This window comes from Pezoporus flaviventris, unplaced genomic scaffold, assembly GCF_033815535.1.
Source record: "Pezoporus flaviventris isolate CSIRO_AGI_PZ_B2104156 unplaced genomic scaffold, CSIRO_AGI_Pfla_v1 ptg000052l, whole genome shotgun sequence".
Lineage (NCBI taxonomy): Eukaryota > Metazoa > Chordata > Aves > Psittaciformes > Psittacidae > Pezoporus > Pezoporus flaviventris.
In genome coordinates this window covers 487527-507326 of record NW_026892600.1, presented here as the reverse complement: position 1 = coordinate 507326, position 19800 = coordinate 487527, and the positions used below count along the sequence as shown (strand labels likewise).

The 19800-nt window shown below is 39.2% G+C and overlaps 1 long non-coding RNA gene across 1 annotated transcript in view; it reads right to left on the bottom strand.

Annotated features, from left to right (window-relative positions):
• Positions 1–226: 226 nt before the first annotated feature.
• The window catches only part of LOC133277189 (uncharacterized), a 99860-nt gene continuing 80286 nt past the window's right edge, over positions 227–19800 (bottom strand). The window contains exon 3 of the long non-coding RNA XR_009746109.1: positions 227–488. This is a non-coding gene — a long non-coding RNA (uncharacterized LOC133277189). The remainder of the gene's footprint in view (positions 489–19800) is intronic.

Here is a 19800-nt window from a genome sequence, read left to right as displayed (position 1 = left end):
GAAATGCCAAAATCTACAGCTGTATGTTACAGCTATGTGAAATCAGTTACTATTTTTAGAACAGTTACAGAACAATCAGGATAATATGCAACTAAGTTGTTCTAAAATGAACAAGGAACAGGATAATGCATTAGTTCTAAGAATGCTGGAGGAAGTTCTGTGGTTTTTGCATCCCTGCTGGAACACTGCTCTACTTGGCAGCCAAAAAATTGTGTTGCCTGTTTTTCTTGTGTAATCACGATTTTTGGCTGTCTTCATTTTCTTCATTTTCATTCACACCTTTAATTCTAAACATTCCTTTCCAACGTATCCTTACCTTTTCTCTGCCCACGAGGCTTCCGATTTGAAAACATATGCCATTTTACTACTTAAACCTTTCCTTTTCTTGCGTTCTTGCACACTGAATGCAATCAAGTCAAAATCACTGATTCTTGGACAGCAACCAACTTGCTATGATTAAATCTTTCTTCTGTCCATCAAACTGAGATCTAAAGGAGGAATATATATTATTAGATGTTCTGTCTTTGGAGACAAGGAATGATCATCACTAATTTTTAGCAGAACTGTCAATACACTGCTGAAGAATCTACTTTGCATGGCTTACAGCAAGTTGTAAGGCACCTACATATTTCTTACAGTCTTTTTTTCCTGTTTTTCACTTTAACAACTCCAGTTATCAGTAAATTTCTAAACTGTTGACAAAACTTCTGATTTTATAAAGAATTAAGCATTGACAGGAATGCTTACATTAAAAGCAGTAGCTAGTGATAGCAATGCCATGGGTAATACTTATTTTCTGGAACCTGTCAAGAATCAGCTCTAATTCTTAGATAACAACTAGATAACTTAGATAAAAAATAAAGTAGAACATGCAAAGAATTATTTTTAAAAGCATTAAATTTTAGTTTAAAACTTCTAATAGCTGTTGTGTAACACCATGGAATGCTATAAATTTGTTTTTCCAGTAAATTATGTAGGATGGAATTAATAAACTCTCTTTTTTTTTCTTATTCCCCCGCCTCCCCCCCCACTTGTAATTTCACAATCAATGTAACATTTAAATAAAAGTGTACATTTAAATAAAATTGCACCCTGTCCAGAGTTCTGAGCTTTCAGTGCTGGGCTTTCAAATTCCCACTTCATGCAATTGGCACCTCATCTGCAAATCTGCAAGTCAGACTCCTGACTTTGCACTTTATTTGCAAATACAGTAGTTAACCTCTATCTCCAATCTTGTTTATCACTTTAACATTCAAGCACCATTTCTGTTTGCATTTGGGATTGCCTCCAAAAAACAATGGTTTAATGTGCTATCTTTAACCTGAAACACTGAATATGAGATTGTTTCAGGATCAATTTGACAATTGTCAGCTCTGTGAGATATTTGATCTTCCATAATTTAGTAATATATTTGAAAACCAGGCAAAGTGATCCATGTTAATGTAACAATACTCTGTCCTCGGTAACAATGGTTTCATTATAAGCAAGGGCTCAATTAAAAGCAAATAAGTTGAGAGCAAAGTGTACTGAGAGACTATTAATGGGCTCCAGCCACCAGGCTTTTCTTCTTCTTGCTTCAAAAAAGAGCAGATTTCTGGGTGTTAATTGAGAAACTTACCTTGGAGGTAAGTGTTCCCACTCACTGCAAAAAGTGAAAAAGGACAAAGACAAGAAAGACAGACACAGGTGCTGATGAGCTTAGAGACTCACTCAGCTGCATACAGGCTTTATATCTCAAACACCTCATGAAAAAAGCAAGTTTTCAGTTGACTTGAGACATAGCCATGTGTGGCAGAAGAAATGAAAGACAGGATGTTAGAGTGGAAAATGAGAAATGCTGAACCTCCACGTCTCCTCAGGAGAAATCATTCTCCTTGAAATGTGACAACTGTTGCCATCTCCCCCACTGCCCTGTAGCATCTAAAGATGCTACCTGAATAATAGCTAAACCCTCCTAGATTACTTGTATTTGCCTTTGATTTTGTAAGCTCTTTGTCATTCTTTCAAATTAAAAACAAAACCAAACCAAACTGTACTGTATTTATGAAGGTCAAATATGAAAGGGCCGGACTAATGATTCTAGACTCCGAATATTGCTCCTATTGCTCCTTTTTCTTTCCTGAACTCTCTTTGTCAGTATTTCTCTTGCAGCACATAAAATCACCCACATAATGTTTATAAATTACTGGCAAAATGAGTAGCTCAGTGCCTCCTAGTGAAAGTATAAACAATCTTAAGTCAATTGACTACATTTCTTCTCAGGAGTATTCACACAGTTTGACTTTAGGCAATTAATTTAGATCTTTTAAATCAACCCAATGTCATTTAACCCTTTCCATTGACTAGAGAGCCAAGATACTGTGGTGGTAGATATATTCATTCACATCTGAACCTAATTCCCTATGCAACCTTTACTGCAACATCGACTAACAATCTACCCCCCAAACTTTGTCTTTTTTAATTTTATTTTTTTTTCCCGATAATATCTGGATTCCTCTTAGAATCTTATTATTTTGTGTGCTGCTTGGTTCGAGTACATGTGACTCAGTTGTTATCATCAGCTCCTGATTTTACTGTAATTGTAGTCCCTGGGAGATTAGTGGAAGAAGGAATTCCTCATGCTCCAGCAAAAACCAAAAAATTTTATCTACTCAGAATATTCTAATCGGGTTCAATCTTCGGGGCTCAGAAAACAGAACAAAAAGTTATGGTCATTCCTTTCTTTTTTTTTTTTTTTAAGTAATGTTAAATCCACAGCTGCCACTATAGTGTTGGGGGACTGAGGTTGTTGACTGTTTGCTTGTCTGAGCATTGAAACAACCTGCAGGAGCAACCAAAGTATTCCTGTGCTATCTGCTTTAAGATGAGCATGGTACCCAGGACACATGGCACCTGCCTGGGATACAGACCTCAACTGGTGTCAAGAGCATGACCCTAGACCCTAAGGGTTAGATCAAGGCCAGGCTGGACTGGGCTTGGAGCAACCTGGTCTCTTAGAAGGTGTCCCTACCCACTGAAAGGGGTTGGAATTGTATGAGCTTTAAGGTCCCTTCCAACCCTAACCAGTCTATGATCAACTCCATGAGTTATATATGAAGAAGTAGAGCTGATTCTATGATTCTATGATCTAGCTCACCACAACAATTCAGGCCAATTTGAGACTGATCCCATGTCCCTATCAATCACAGCCCACAATGGTTTTTGACTCTGCAGTCTTCTGAAACTTGGCTCCAGTGGAAAGGCTTGTGGCATGCAACTGCCATAGCTGACCATGATGTTGCCTCCCAGAGAGCCATTTGGTAGGACTCAGAATTCATTTACAGACCTGACACGACCTGGAAGAAGAGAGCAGCACAGCAAAATAACAAGAGCTTCATTTTCTTTTGCACTTGTGCAAATCTATCAATAGTGATAGATTGCCTTTTAAGCAATTATTAGGGTCGTTGTTGGAGATGAGCTAATAAAAACATGTATGTAGCATATTCACATGGGAAAGTTAAGATGCCTTTTTTTTTTCTTATTATAGACGAAATAGTATTATATTTTTGAGTCTGCTTGATTTAGTTCTCAGATTACTCTTATAAAGTGCTTTACTGTGTTTCCATGAGGTTGATTGTTTTTTCTCCACAAGAAAAATAGCTTCCTCCTTGATGATTTCCAAGTTTCTCTTCTTTTGCTTAGCTGGACTGGGGTACCCATGTGTCCTAAGAGTTCATTCTCAAATAAATGGAACATGTCATGTATCTCCCAGGTCATTCCTCAGGAAAGTCCTTGTATATATGTATTTACTCAATACAGATAACATTTTTGCACAGGATGTCTTGATACTTGTTATTTATAGTACGAAAAGCTTTTGGCAACACATCCACATCATTAAGTAACTCTCCCTTCAGCCCAAAACAATGATATTCTCAACTGAAATGTCATGCAGCTGTGGATCTCATCTGGGAGGAAGCAGACAGAAACTGCAATGCGTAATTAATACTGCCGACATGAAAATGGCCATAATTAAGCAACAAAGTCAGCATTCCATTAAAGTTATTGTAGAACCTCACTCCTTTTATTGTGGTGGTGTGACAATTTTGGCATAGAAAATAAATTCAACATAACATCAGCATGTCATGTCCCTGCCCATGGCAGGAGGGTTGGAACTAGATGATCTTAAGGTCCTTTCCAACCCTATCTATTCTATGATTCTATGATTTTACATTGTAAAAAGTATTGTAAGGATTTCCCCACCCCCCCAAGTCTTCTTGCTGGAGCTTAAGCTTGTGGTATTTCCTGAATTCTAGTAATACCTGAACTTCATTATTTCTATTTAATAAATAATGTCTATCCGTTTATCTGTTCTTGTTCATGGGTGGCAATGGAAGACAGAAAGATGGATTATACACTGGTTAGTATACCCTATATATTAACCCATTAAAATACGCATCTATTTTTCTATTGCTTGCATATGGAGTCTTCAGAAAACTGCAGTGTAAACTAAACCTTTATGAGCCCAATTGTCCAAGTTAGACACTGGGGTGCAGGAAGGTGATTTAAATCTAGCCTAATCAAAGCTAGAGCATCCTACAGGGCTTCATTTGGTCTCTACTGGCAGAAATGCTGGATGCTTACTAGAAAAGCCAATATTTAACAGGCTGCAAAAAAAAAATGTTGAAGACTCATTAGTATCATGTAATCTCTGAGTGTGTCTGTATCTCTCAGTATTGAAATATTTATGAAGTGGAGATCATGGTTTATCTATCTGTAATTTTCTGACCCAAATGGTTTCCAGACACTGTGAGTGCTGAAAAGAGAAAGAAGGAAAGAAGGAAAGTAATGTAATTTCACTGTATTTGTCTTGATCTGCTCTTATTTTTCCGGTATGTACAGTGTCTATGCTTTTCTCATTACAGAATATACAACTCAGTTGTAAATTCTGGATTAAAAAAAAAATCTTTTCTTATTTACATTTAATTGCATTTCTTAGTTCCCATATAATGACATATAATAACATATAATGTAACAGTTCTGGATCTGGGACAAAAATGTGCAGGGACTGTGGAGTGACCAGAAATGTAGACAGAGAAGATGCTTTCCAGCAACAAGTGGCATGTCTTGCTTCCACTGTCTAGTTTTCAGTCGCTGAGAAAGGAAAATTATCACCTACAGTGCCAGAAAATCACATCAAACGCATAGGGGAAAAAAATGAAAAGAAGCCTCCCAGCTCTTTCACCCTTTATATTACCCACTGCCATGATAAAGGAGTCAGGAGAAACAAACAAAAAGGAACAACAAAAAGCAAAAAATGGAATTAAGAGATTTCAAAGAGAGTGTGTCTATATTTTCAGTCTTATTTCTTCAGGGTTTAAAGTGTTGGCAGAAAACTTTATAATTTCAGTTCTTTGTGCATTTATAAAATTGCACGTTTCTTTAAAAAGTCCTTCCAAAATGGAATCTTCCTTTTCAGTGGAAATCTCAGTTCTGCTGCTTACTGTCCGATAGTCATGATTAACTGACAGAAGGAATTGTCTAGAAAAACCAAGTGTTTTTTGCCTTGTGCTAGCAGAAGCTTTTAAAACTTGGGTACATGCTTGCTGTAGGCAATTTAGATTTTGTTCTCCTGAAAAAGCTCAGATTTTTCTACCACTGAAATAGAGCTGCTGAGTCTACTATGGTGATATGCCTGTATCATACAGGCATGGGTCAGATCTGGTGTGCGATTAAATTTTATTTGCCTTTGAACTCCTTTCGTTATGCAGGTTGCGTATGTATGACATCAAATTATGACAGCAAATTTTCTTGCAGTCTTTGCTATTTTGTGTATCTCATCATCAAAAGCCTAACAAACGGCCTATCCCTTAAAAAAAATGTGTTTTTCCAGAAAAATATCCCTTGCATTTTGTGGTGATGTGCAAATACTGTTAGGTGGCATCAGGCAGAAGAATTAAAACTATATTTTATATATTTGTTGGGCCAAAGAGATAATTATTTCCTTCCAGTAAAATCCATAATTATTTTGAATTTGCTCTGTTTAATACTTCACTTTTCTCCCTGTTCTGTGTTCAAAATACCCCTCAGTTTACCAGACTGTATTTTGGAGATTTCTTTCCTTCCCGTGTAGTGATATCCTTTTGCTGTGTGAGTTCAATGGGAATGGAAAAGCTGCTTCCTGAAGTGAGAGGAGAGATGCAGGTGTGCGCAGGGTGGCATAACATGCATTCCCCGGAACTTCTGGACTGCATCTGGAGCTAAATGTGCCTTATTGTTTTCTTCACTGTGGCCAGTGATAACAAAAGCCTCCTTTAACCTGACACTACTGTAAGCGCAATTATCCCATGGAAGTAGGAGTTATCCCCTGGTCTGTATGCAGACAGGGAACACAAGGTGATCGCTATGCACCGCTTGATCTGTGGTTTAGCCAAAAGCTACAATGTGTAATCCATCCATATTAATCATATCTTCATAGATTTTTACTAAGAGCTTAGTTTGTGATGTGTCTAATAACCATGATTAGGCTGGAGTTGAACAATATTTTGGGTTGAACAATATTTTGGGAACTATTGGGAGAAGTACATTCCTGGAAATCAAGTGATTAAATAAAAAGAAGTAATTTGCAAACAACCACAAAAACCATCTCTAGTTTTATCTTAAAAAATCTGTTGATTTCTGGTTTTTATGGCTGTAGGAAAAAGCTGAATTATGTAACCGGGATACAATCTAATGACTTGAAATTTAGACAGAAAACAAATGAAATTACCTTTTTTTTTTAGCTCTAAAATAATCTTTAAAAAAGATCTTACCTCTGGAGATTCAGAGGGCGTTAATTCCTGTTTTTTAAGGTGTCCACTAGCATTTTGATGTATTTTCTCCTCTTCCCAGTTTCCCAGCAACTACAGAAGGATTTTCAGATTCTATTATAGATTTTCAAGAAAAACTTGATCACTTTGAAGGGAAAGATGATCCGGTTCTAAAAGTGTGTCTTTGTTTGAGGAACCTCCCACCTTAAGGTACAAACCAAAACAAGACACAAAAGAAAAACAAGCAAGCAAACAAAACACACAAAAAATCCTAAACCAAAAGGACCCAACCAAAACTACCAGTCAGAAACGCTCACCATGCTTCTTCCAGGAACCCCTCAAAGATATGGCTAAATACAAAGAAAGTGGGGAAACAACATTTCAAACTAAATTTACTTGGTTTAAAGCACTTTCATACACACAAGGTTATGGACAAACCAGCAGAAGATACCTTTACAGCCTTCAGAGACAGGATGGTAGTGACTTTTTCTTAAGAATTAAACATGAAGTCTCACAGGACTTCGTCTGTTTGGTGGGATAGCCAGACCACAGGCTTGCAGGAGGCTGACAGTGCTGCAAGTGAGGAGAACTAATAATGAACGTTTAACAAAACAAAATCCCCATTTGTGAGTTTTGCTTTGCATTGGGTTTCAGAAGGTCCAGCTTTCAGTGGAAGATATTAAACCTGATACTAGCTCCAGGTTTAGCTTTTTTCTTGTGCGGGGAGATAAATATCTCCGAAACACACACCCAGATTACTTCCTCAGTTCATAAAGCAAAGGAATGACTTTCCTCTGACCTTGCTTTAACTATGATTTAAAAAGGAGCTTTTCACTGAAGCCCAGAGGATCAAATATTTTAGTTAAGCATCTGGTTACATTCTTAACAATAAAGAGCATTGAACCTAGTTCTCAACACAGACATGGCCTAATCACCTTCCCCCCTTCCTTTTATAAAAATCTAAATAACAGTAAACATTTGGAAAAGTAACCGACCGCAGACAAACTGAGGAGAAGGAGAGGAAGCAAAACCAAATAGAAATACGTTGCATATAATTGATAAAGGTTTCCACCTGAGAGATTTTTAACAAGCTAAAGATAAATCTTTCCTCTGCTAAATACCACTTTTATATGCGACAGAATACCAATTATTTTTCAGTTCAACAGAGAACTGGACTCAATCTCAATCATCTGAAAATGCTATCTGACCAAGAAGATCAGAAAATAAGTTACTTTGTAATGTGCATGGTCATGCACAGCACCTTTAAACTAAATACATTTTCAATCCATATGAAATGTGACAAGTGGGAAAAAAAAAAATATAAGATTTTAAGAATTGCTAAGATTAGCCTATTCATATGAACTTAAATGGAAAGCTGTTTTGAACAGAAAGGGAAATTGTAGTTCCTGTGTATTTTACATAATAAAGAACAGCTATTATAGCAAGAAACAAAAGCTGCAATTCATATCAAATTAACAGTTAACTTTATTTTTGAAACTTAATATTCTGTCAGAAAGGAAATGAAACTTTAAAATTTGTGACTAAAAACTTCAATTTGAAGCAATTCTGTTATAAGAGTGTCGTGGTTTAAACCCAGTCAGGTAACTCGTTCACTCACTCCCCATCTTCTTTCCCTCCCCTTACTCCCGGAGGGACGGAGAGGAGAATCAAAAGAATGCAACTCCCACGGGTTGAGATAAGAACAGTTTAGTAACTAAGGTATAACACAGATCACTACTGCTACCACCAATAACAATAATGATAAAGGAAATAACAAGGGAAGAGAATACATCATCTCACCACCAGTCGACTGATAACTCGCCCCCCAAGCCTGACCAAGCTCTGACCCATACCTCCTCCAACCCTGCAGTCCCCCACCCCTTCCGGGTAACTCCCAGTTACATCCTGGGCATGACATGCTGTGGTATGGAATACCGCTTTGGTCAGTTTGGGTCAGGTGTCCTGTCTCTGCTTCCTCCCGGTTTCCCCTCCTCCCTGGCAGAGCATGAGCCTCACAAAGTCCTTGGCCAAACCAAAACATCCTTGTTATCAGCTCTGTTCCCGAGCCGAAGGTCAAAACACTGCACTGCACCAGCTACCAAGAAGGAGAAACATGACTGCTACTGCTCAACCCAGGACATTATCCACCCCTTATTCCATACCATTCACGTCATGCTCAGATCCCACATTTTCAATATACCATCACTCTTACCTTAGTGCATGGACCAGTAGCTATAAAGCTGTTGCGTCCATCTGGTCCATGATGTCAGGCTCCATCTCTTGTTAACAGTCTTCCAGAGGAGGGGAGACTGTGTGCAGTGTTCACACTTGTGAATAACCCGGGCTATAGTGTCCATTGCCAAGTCTACCCCTCGATCATGAGTCCATCTCTATGTTGCATCTCTGCTCTGATGGCCTGAAGTGCCATGGACCCACCAGGCTCAAAATAATTCACTGTCCCCTTCAGCAGTTTCTGCAGCTTGTTGCTGGGGACTCCATACAGCTGCCTTCCATCTCCGACGCTTCCAAAGCACTGGAGGGGCCCAGTGGACTAGATACTTGCCCATACTGTCCCACACACCCTGCCACTCATGACTCTCCAGCCTTGGAGAAAACCTCTTGGTCCCCCTATATCCTCGTCTAACCCTAGACAAGACCCAAACCCGACTCTGCTTAACTTCTGAGATCAGGCAAAATGGTTGTGGGTAGCACACAGTCTGTATGTTTGCCAACATGCTGATCCCCATCACAATCAGCAGGCAGGTCCCAAGGATACCCAAAGCCCATTCAAAACCTTCAGAACTCTCAGTTGATGCTGCTGTACTTGTCACTGGGGCTGGTGTAGCTGCTGTGCTTGCCGGCTCTCCCACCACCAGTTTCTCTTTTCCTGAGTCCAGCTCTTCCTCCTCTGCCTTGCTGGGAAATGCTGCGTGGTCTCCTGCATCCTCCTGGGGCTCGGCGGGCGGCTTCCGGGGAATGCTCTCGGCCGTCGCGGGGCTGGGCTCGGCCGCGGGGCTCTGCGCCTCCGCGGGGCTCGGCTCCTCCGCGGGGCTCGGCTCCTCCGCCGCCTTCTCCCGCTGCTCGACAGCCGCCTCCTTCCGCTCCTCGACCGCCCCGGCCTCCTCCACCGGCAGCCGTCCCCTCGCGGCCTCCGGCCCCGCTCCCGCCGCCGCTTGGTGCCCGGGGCCGCTCTCCCGGGCCGGTTCAGCAGCCGCCGGCTCCCGGGGCCGCTCCCCCTCGGCTCCCCGCGGCCTCACGAAGACGGAGGCGAGGACGAGGGCCAGGACGGTGAAGAGCAGCCGGACGGCCAGGTACAAGTCCACGGCCACGTCCAAGTCCACGGCCACGTCCGTCCCGCCCTGCTGCTGGCGCCCGCCCGTGTTACAAGTCATTGCCATAAGGTACAGTGAGACAAGAGCCTTAGCCCAGGCCCCACACCTGATAAACACTAACACAGCAAATACCGGCTCTAAGTAATGTACTGCATTCTGAAGGTGTGAGATCAAGAGGAACAACTTTGAGAGCCAATAAATCAGCATTGTGACGAGTGACTATTAATCCGGTCAGATCTGTTGTTATTTCAACCCTTTGTGCCCCACTTTGGGCACCAAAAAGAACTGTTCACTCACTCCCCCCCTTCTTTCCGTCCCCCTACTCCCGGAGGGACAGAGAGGAGAATCAAAAAGAATGCAACTCCCACGGGTTGAGATAAGAACAGTTTAGTAACTAAGGTATAACACAAATCACTACTGCTACCACCAATGATAATAATGATAAAGGAAATAACAAGGGAAGAGAATATGACATCTCACCACCAGCCGACCGATAACTCGCCCCCCCCCCCCCCCCCAGCCCGACCAAGCGCTGCCCCATACCTCCTCCAACCCTGCAGTCTCCCAGCCCTTCCGGCTAACTCCCAGTTACATCCTGGGCATGACGTGCTGTGGTATGGAATACCTCTTTGGTCAGTTTGGGTCAGGTGTCCTGTCTCTGCTTCCTCCCGGTTTCCCCTCCTCCCTGGTAGAGCATGAGCCTCACAAAGTCCTTGGCCAAACCAAAACATCCTTGTTATCAGCTCTGTTCCCGAGCCAAAGTCAAAACACTGCACCGCACCAGCTACCAAGAAGAAGAAACATGACTGCTACTGCTGAACCAGACAAAGAGGTACGGAAACCTCACTGTATTCCCTAGCATGTGTAGATTACCTTGCAGCAAAACAGAAAATTGAGTTATCTACCATGTAGGTGATACCCCAATTGCTTTCTTTTTATTTTAACAACTGCTTGGAGGATGGAGGAAAAAAGAAAAGTTAAAAGTACTCTGTTCTACATGACTTGAAGAGTTATTGCAAGTTCAACAATATTTGAAGAAAGTATCTTATCAAAAACACGAAAAAGATTTCTAGATTTTTCTATTTTTTGCTTTGGTATATTTCCATGGGGAAACATGAACCAATGCAGGAAATGCATCAGATCAAATTTTATTTAGTTCATTGTTACAAGTTTACTAAGACTTCTGACTAAAGGTTGTCTTTTCAAAGATTCTTTGTTCAGAAAAAATATTTGATTCATAACATACTGTCTTGGCCATGATGTACTTTAGCACCTTCGTAGTTGGTAGGATTATTACCTACATATTAAGAGTTTTACTTCTTTTTGATAGCTTGGTAGTGATTCTCCATTTTTGTATCACTCCCAACATAAAGCCTGCTCCAGAGAGATAAAGACAGACCATTAGAAATTTGGTGTCCTTTAATTATTTCTTGTTTTCATCTTCACTTTTGCTTGAGTAATCAGACAGCCTGACAGAGGAGTTCATCCCGGAGAGAGTCAAGGTGATCACATGTTGAAGTGCTCTTACTAAAGTGAGAATCCTGTCCAGGAGAGGAGCATGAGAAGTTGCCACCAACTGCTTGGACAGTCCTTCTGAAGCACTGTTCATCTTCTCCAGCAACTGCTGCCCAACCTCTTCTCCACCGAGAGCACATCATGTGCCTGAAGATTTTAGGTTTTAATAGTGCCTGAAGCCATCAGGTTTTAATAGTGCAAAGGTGTTAGGAAAGGAGATACAAACATAGAAATAGGGAAGAACATGACTGGGTATCATCAAAAAGGAATGGGAGAGAATCACTCGATGAGTCCTTCAGTGGAGTTAAGAACAGAGAGATGTGAAGCTGCAGAAAAGGCCAGAAAGACTCTATAAAGAGGACTTGAATAGGGAACAGAAACACAGTTATTTTACAAATATAACATTTGAAAACATATGCAAAATAGGGGAAACAATTGGTACTTGACCTCTTATAGTAAAAGATCATAAGAACATGAGGCTTCAGAAATGGAAGATAAAACAGTGTTTGCGGTCATACAGGAGCCAAATACTAATAGTGAAAAGAAAGAAGAGTTTACATTATTAAAAAAAAAGAAAAAGAATAACTGCAGACAGTAATCCCAGTAGAAGTAACACTGTCAGAAGTAAAGAGCGGAATGTACTGCAGAAATGAAAGACACTGCCAACTTCTAAGTCTTGGAAAGGTAGCTAGGGGTAAAGGTTAACAGAGAAAGGGATTTGGTATGAAAGAGCATAAAGGAAGATCAGTTCCAAGTAGAGCTCAGGTTGAAAGCACATCACTGCAATAAGATGTGAGAAACTATGAACTGTTCTAGGACAAATGATAAGGAATAGGAAATGAGAAGCAGCAAAATGGAATTGCTACCTGATTTGATGATTAAAACTAACATAGGAGAGACTGTGGGACTTGAAATACAAATAAAGGGGATGTGAGCAGTTGAAATCAAAGAGGAGATACAATAAAAGATATGTAGTGACACCAGTCACAGTGAAATACAATCAAAGCAATTAAAATTCAGTTTTTACAAGATTATATTGTCTGATTGCTTTTCAAATAAACATTTTTATCAAAATCAGTTATTTACATTAACTGAAGCTAACAGTGTCTTATTCTTGCTTGACAGATAGACAGCTGAGACAGGTTTACAGAGCTACCTGCAAGGCAGAGATTTGGGGTGAGAGTGGAAAATGGCTGGCTGAAGAACTAAGTACATTATCCTGGAACCTATCTATCTTTTAGAACTGTCAAAGAGCTTACCCTTGTTAAATGAACGTAATTTAAAAATATGTGGGTTTATTTTGATATTTTAATTGTATGGTAATTTTTAAGATGGCCTTTGAAATGAACCTACTTCTAGGATTTTAACCCTATACTAAAGTTGGCCTTAGTTGTGAGTCACAGAATCATAGAGAAGTATGGGTTGGAATGGACTTATATAGATCATCTGGTTTAACTTCCTGGGCTTTGGATTAGGTTATCAATGGCCTTGTGAAACCAAGTCATTAATTATTTCCAGCAAGGTAGACTCCACTACTTCCCTGGGCAAACTGGTCTGATGTTTAAGAGTGCTCTTAGTGAAGTTTTATTATATCTAGACATCATTTCCCCTGAAGCACCTTGTGTCCCTTGCCCTTTGTGCTGTCACCATGGGAAGGACAGCTTCTACTCTGTAACAGCCTTTTAAATATGAGATTACTTTGATCCCGTGAGCCTTATTGTCCCCAGGCCAGATAAACCAAATTCTTTCAACCTTTCTCCCATATGCCAAGTTCCCCAGAACTCTGATCACTCTGTTGATCTCAAATTGCTCCCACTCCAATTTTCTAGTGCCTTTCTTGAAACCTTTTTAAATCCTTTCACAATGGGAAAACGTGAACAGGTTATCTCCTGTCAGCCGATGAAGGAAGGACACCTTTATATGTTAATTCTACTGATCCTTTTTTGATATCTCCAGCAGTCATCTCCAGCTTTACTTCCTTCCCATCATCAACTGTGATAATCCATAGCTTCTCCATGTCCTTTCTGAGTATTTTATTCTCCACCATCACAATACATGCAGTTTTCCTCCCAAAATAGTTCCTGTCAGTGTTTACTCACATTGTCTTCCATCATCTTCTACTGAGCTTTTTTTTTGCATCATGTTCAGGCAAAAGGCAACATGTGCTGATTCTATTGATAATTGATGACACATTGTCTTATTTCCTAAAGAATGCCAAGTGCTTCTTTTCTTTGCAGAGGACTGTTTGCTTTAAAAAGTTTGGAGGAAAAAGATGTACCATGCTTGGGAAGAGACTCTTTTCTGAGTAAGTCCTTTATTGAATACAAAGGCTGGTGATCCATGAGAGTCAGAAAGTAAAAGGTAAGAGTGGGACAAAACAGGAATAGTCAAATTCAGGACAGAAAGCAATGTCTGCCTTCAGAGCAATGAAGAGAAATTGTCAGCAAGGGACCAGAAGAGTAATTCAAGAAACATGATGTCACAAGATATCTGTGCCTATGATATTACCGATACCTATGATTTATTGTTTTTACTGATGGCCTGAGGAATATGCAGAAACAAGGGCAAAAATAAAAATCAGAAAATGGCAGATGAAGGCTTCTTCTAGGTAACCTTTTGTAAGACTTTTTTTGTCTTTCATGACTTTCAGAGCTGACATTTAGAAGTAAAATGCTGTTTTCTGGATACTTGGGAAGACTTTGAACTGAAACAGGTTTTCTTCATAGCTCTTTTGATTCTTTATTCAAGAGGCTATTGCAGCTGAAACTAAGCACAAAATATAAGGCCAGTACATTCACAGTGCTGTTTTCCAAGACAATTAAATGCATTTGTTCACCAGCTTTGGCAGAATTTTAATTCAGATATTCAATCTAGGTGCATCACAAGGTTGACAGCCCACAGAGGAAACAGGTAATGATCTGGAACTGGATAGGAAAACAGAATAACTCGGAAATGTGCAACTGTGTAGATCTGGAATAATAAAATTTAATTTTAGATAGGCAGAGCTGAGGATTATACAGACACTCTTCTTCCTTATAAATGTGAGCTTTACAGGAAAATTATACAACTTTAGTAGGCACATCAGGTCTGAGAAGGTGGTGGAAGGAGAACGAACATTCTTCAGTGTGAGGGAAGATAGCTGAAGCCTATGGCTTAAAAACTTACAGTATAGCAGAAGATGGTAAGGTATGCTGGAGATATGAGCCTGAGATTCCTGCAGGAACCAAGAATATCTGGACATGCCCTTGGATCTCATCTGCCAAATATTTTCAACAAACTATGTAGTATGACTTATCTCCACAAATCACTAGAGACTGCTGGTAAAAGGAACAAGTTTTCCCATCTATCACTGCAGCTACATAAACTGGGTTTGTGAAAACAGTGCATAGATAACACTGAAAAGTGATAACTTTCAGCTGTAAAACCCTAGCTGTGCTGCGATTCTGCCGCCCTCCCTCCGGAAAGGTACATTACGATGCACGAACATGCTGATATGTTGAATGTGCTTGTTTTGACACATCCTGAAAAGGATATGTTGTCTGAGCTTTTAACCCCTCATGCCAGTTATCTGCATACCACTCTGTAATGCTATTGGGAGTGTGAATATATTCTGCATAGTTGCTGAAATAAACAATGTGCATAAGGCTTTTCAGATGCATAGTCATGGGACAGTTTGCTGACTACCCAAGATTTTACATATTCTGCAGCAAAGTCAGAGTTCCAAATAAAAAACACCACTCACAGAGGCACTGGGTAGATCTGTGGATTTGTAACTCCACTAAAGAACCATAAACTGGTCCATAAGCCAATTAATGAATCACCCTCATCCATATGCAGGTTTAGGTTTCCACTTCTCCAGGAGTATTTTCAATGGTAGTCCCCCTTGAATAACTGCAATGCAAGCTTTATTTAATACAAGCCATCAATATCTATTAGACTTTTCATTATTTTTAACCCAATTAAATACCAAAAAATTTCAGTTAAATGTAAATAATGAAACTACTTGCAGAAAACAATGCAAGTTATTCTGTAGTGTAGAATATTTTCAGTTAAGATGAAGGTATCTTACACACTGATAGAGCAAAAGAACCTGAACTTTGTAATACAGCCTTTATTTCATTCAACATTAATAAAACTTGACAAAAATCCTATGAGCCTGAATCAAGTCTTAAGTCATGTTTATTAAATCTCATGATATTCTGCTAAGTAAAACCAGTGTAAAAAAAATCTCTGAAACATAAAAGAGAAGGTTTTTTTTATGTGCTACAACAGAAGTGCTGCAACAGAAAGAAATTTAGTAAAAATTAGACGTCTTGAGAGATTTTGATATGTAATGCTATTTACTAAATAATCTTGAGAAATTCTTGATAAAAATCATAAACCCATTCTGCCATACTGCCTCACTAGAAGCTTTTAACCCAGAAACAAACAGAATGAAAATTTTCCACAAATGAAAAATAATTGAAAATGTTCACAAATATTTTGTATTCTTTCAAAAGAATATGTTGGGGGCAAAATTAAGATGAAAATTTTAACTTGTAGAAGATAAACTTCCCTAGCTTATGGGCAACTTGCCCAAAGTGTTCTTTTAAACTGCATGAAAAAGAAGATTGATGTTGAATGTATTTAATTCCTCATCTACTGTATAAAGTGATTTCAACAAACACTATTCATTATTAAGTATGATGTTCCTTCCAAAATCTACTCTTATCTATGTTATACCTAATATGCAAATGAAAAGGAAATACTTTCCTGGATTGGACAAATCAAATCTGATGCATAGCACTTCATGAACTGTTGGAACAAATCCAGAGGAGGGCCATGAGGATGATCAGGGGACTGGAGCACCTCCCATATGAAGATAGGCTGAGAAACTTGGGGTTGTTCAGCCTGGTGAAGAGAAGGCTGTGTGGAGACCTCATAGCAGCCTTCCAGTATCTGAAGGGGGCTTATAAGGATGCTGGGAAGGGACTATTCATTAGGGACTGTAATGATGGGAGAAGGGGTAATGGATTAAAACTTAAATGGGGATTGGATATAAGGAAGAAATTCTTTCCTGTTAGGGTGGTGAGGCACTGGAATGGGTTGTTCAGTGAGGTTGTGAATGCTCCATCCATGGTGGTACTCAAATCCAAGTTGAACAAAGCCTTGGGTGATATGGTTTAGCGTGAGGTGTCCCTGCCCATGGCAGAGCGGTTGGAACTAGATGTTCTTAAGGTCCTTTCCAACCCTAACTATTCTATGATTCTGTGATTCTATGACTGGAACACCAGCAATGTGTAAAGTCTACCATTTAACACTGTATGTGATACACATGTGGAGCTGTGGAATTGTAATTGATTTCTTCCACAGGGGGAGCAAAACTGGCATTCTTTGTAAATTTTAGCTTTCTAATAGCACTTTGAAATTTTTCTTTCTCTTTAAAAGTGTTTTCCCATATAAACAACCCAGACTGTATCCTGCTAATCTGTTCTATGTTCATCCTGGTGTAAATCAGGTGCAATTCCCTCAAAGTGTAGTTGTAGCACACTGAAAGTGATAAATGAGGACTGAATCATCCCTAAAAGTATAATTTCTCTATCAATGTGGAAAGGACATTTGTGGAAAAAGAATAAATTAACATCATTAGACAAACATTAAAATGAAAAAGTATTTCTAAATATTTCTGCTAAAATAATTCTATTCAAGTTTAACTTAAAAATAATTCCGCACAGGAAAATAAATCTATTCTAGTTTCAGCTGTAACTTTCTCTTGGGAATAGGAGTTGATACAATAAATAGAAGCAGCTTATTGTTGGTTTTCTCCTGTCTTTGACTCACATTACTAGGCCTGTTTCTCTGAGCTCATCCCACAGTGCTGTGGTTAATAACCTTATAATGAAGTGAAAGTTAAGTATTCCATTTCAGTTTTGTGTTTCTTTTTAATGTGCATTAACTCAACTAGCTGAGAAATGCCTTGAAATATATTTTGAAGGAAAAACAAAGCAAAACAAGTTATTTCTGAAATTATTTCCTCCCTCCCCTAGCACAAAGAAAACCTCTCAGGCTCAGCGAAAGACTGAAAAAAAAAATTCACATGAATCAATTATGAAAAAGTTTCTTTGCGTGGAGAAAAGCTGATTGGAATTAAGATTAGCTTTGTTCATATCTGCAAGGTACAAGGAGAGGACTTTTCAGTGGAACAGAAAAGGGGGATTTGGGAGTGTTTGGCTGCTTAACACTATAGTGCTTCAGAGCCCATGTGAAAATTTGCTACTAGCTACTAATCATCATTGTGCCTCTGCAAAGAAGCTGTTACAATGATGACTATATGTCATTATATTCCCACTGTAAGTAATGAATCAAAGAGCTGGGAAAGTTGGATAAGAGCGGCTGGCAAACTTTTAAGCAGCAGAATCTATTTAAATAAATTTACATCACATTTGCTACTTTCTCTGGTGTGGGAATCATACTTTAAAATGAAACAATATGCTATGTTCTTGGGCCCGGGTCTTTTATTCTCCTGTCTCTGAGCCTACTTTCCAGGTCAGCCTCTGCCAGTGCTGACAGCATGCTTTTCTCCTAGCCTCTCCTTCTCATAGCCTTTGGCTGCTTTCAAGTTCAATTTAGCACAATGAAGTTGTTATGCATGACAGTTTGGAGAGCAGAATAGGTGGTGTCTGAGCCTGCTGTGTTGCTACAAAGTGGGCTCATTCTCCGTAAGCCGGCTCAGTTACTGAATCCTTGCTGGTGGGACACTACAGTGGACTTCCAGACGTTCCCATCCTGACGAAAACAATTAGCTTCAAACTGCAAGAAGCCGCAGGGTTGCCCTTCCTTTCAGTGAGCTCGCGCCATTTAATATGCTGCAGTGGATTTCAAATTTGTGTTGATTTATTGTGTTGTACTCTGCTTTTATGGTCTTTATTTACAGATGTGTAAAGGAACAGGGAAAGTTTGAGTCTCACACGGTTCAGGAGTTTTATTAGAAATCTAAACCATTGTCTAATGTTTATTTTATAAAGAAATAGAGTTGAAACATGTCAGGCTTAATTCCGCTGGCTGAACTGCCTAAAAGAGAGCCCTGAGGTTCCTCAAGCAGAACCTGAAAGTGTCTCTTCTGCTAACCATCAGCAGCAAGCCAAACAATAAACAACCCCAAAACATTTGAGATGCGAACATGGTTTTCAGCTGCAAGAATACTGAAAAGACCTAAAAATCATTTACAGATGGCAAATTATGCGATTATTAAAAATAAGCTCATTTGAGACTGTGTTAAGGCACCATAAGCTGTTTCTCTATGCCAGGCACAGATCAGCATGTCGTTGTGTTCATTGCCAACGACATCACAGGCCACTGAATTCAATAGCAAAACTCCATTACTACTCCTACTGGATAAATATTAATTTATTTTTACATGAACTTAGCTATTAACACACTGATGGCTTTTTTTTTCTTTCCTAACAGACACTATGAGCATTGCTATGACACAGCAAGTCAGTTGCACACTACTTAACTCTGTGCCGTTAACAGATGTGCTGGGTTTCTTAGAGTACCCAGTAGAAAAGAATCAGTTGTCTTGATTATTTATTTTGCTAATTACTGGGTAGACCCATCAAATAATTCTCATTCAAGATTAAAAAATAGCTCATAGAGCATTTCAGCAATCCTACTATGAAAAATTGCACTATTTCAATAGTAAGCTACTACCACCCCTTTTCCTCTTCACCCTCTATTCCACCCTCCTCCTTTTATTTTTTTAACCTGCAAGAGCAAAATATTATCTAAATTTCTTCTTTGTAAACTGTGTGGTTTGCCTCTGTGCTGTTGAAATATAAAAGGAAATTATACAGCAAGTCTTTTATGCCTTAAAAATTATTTGTTTATCTAAAGAGCTAGATAACGTAATTAAAATGTCTAGTTTTGCACAACAAAAAATGCATCTATTACAACTGCAAAAATGTCACAATCTGGTCTAATAGCAGTTTGAGTTTCAGAAGACTGATTTTTACTACTCTTTGTTAACTTTGCTCTAACAGTATATGAGTCTGGTTTGGTGTAATTAGCAGGATGTAGCAAAAATAGAAATAACTATTACTACAGTAAGACCAGATGTAGATGTCTTGGTCAAAAAAGGGAGAAGGAATCAGATTGCTTAGCTCCTGACATAATTTACACAAGTGTGTCAG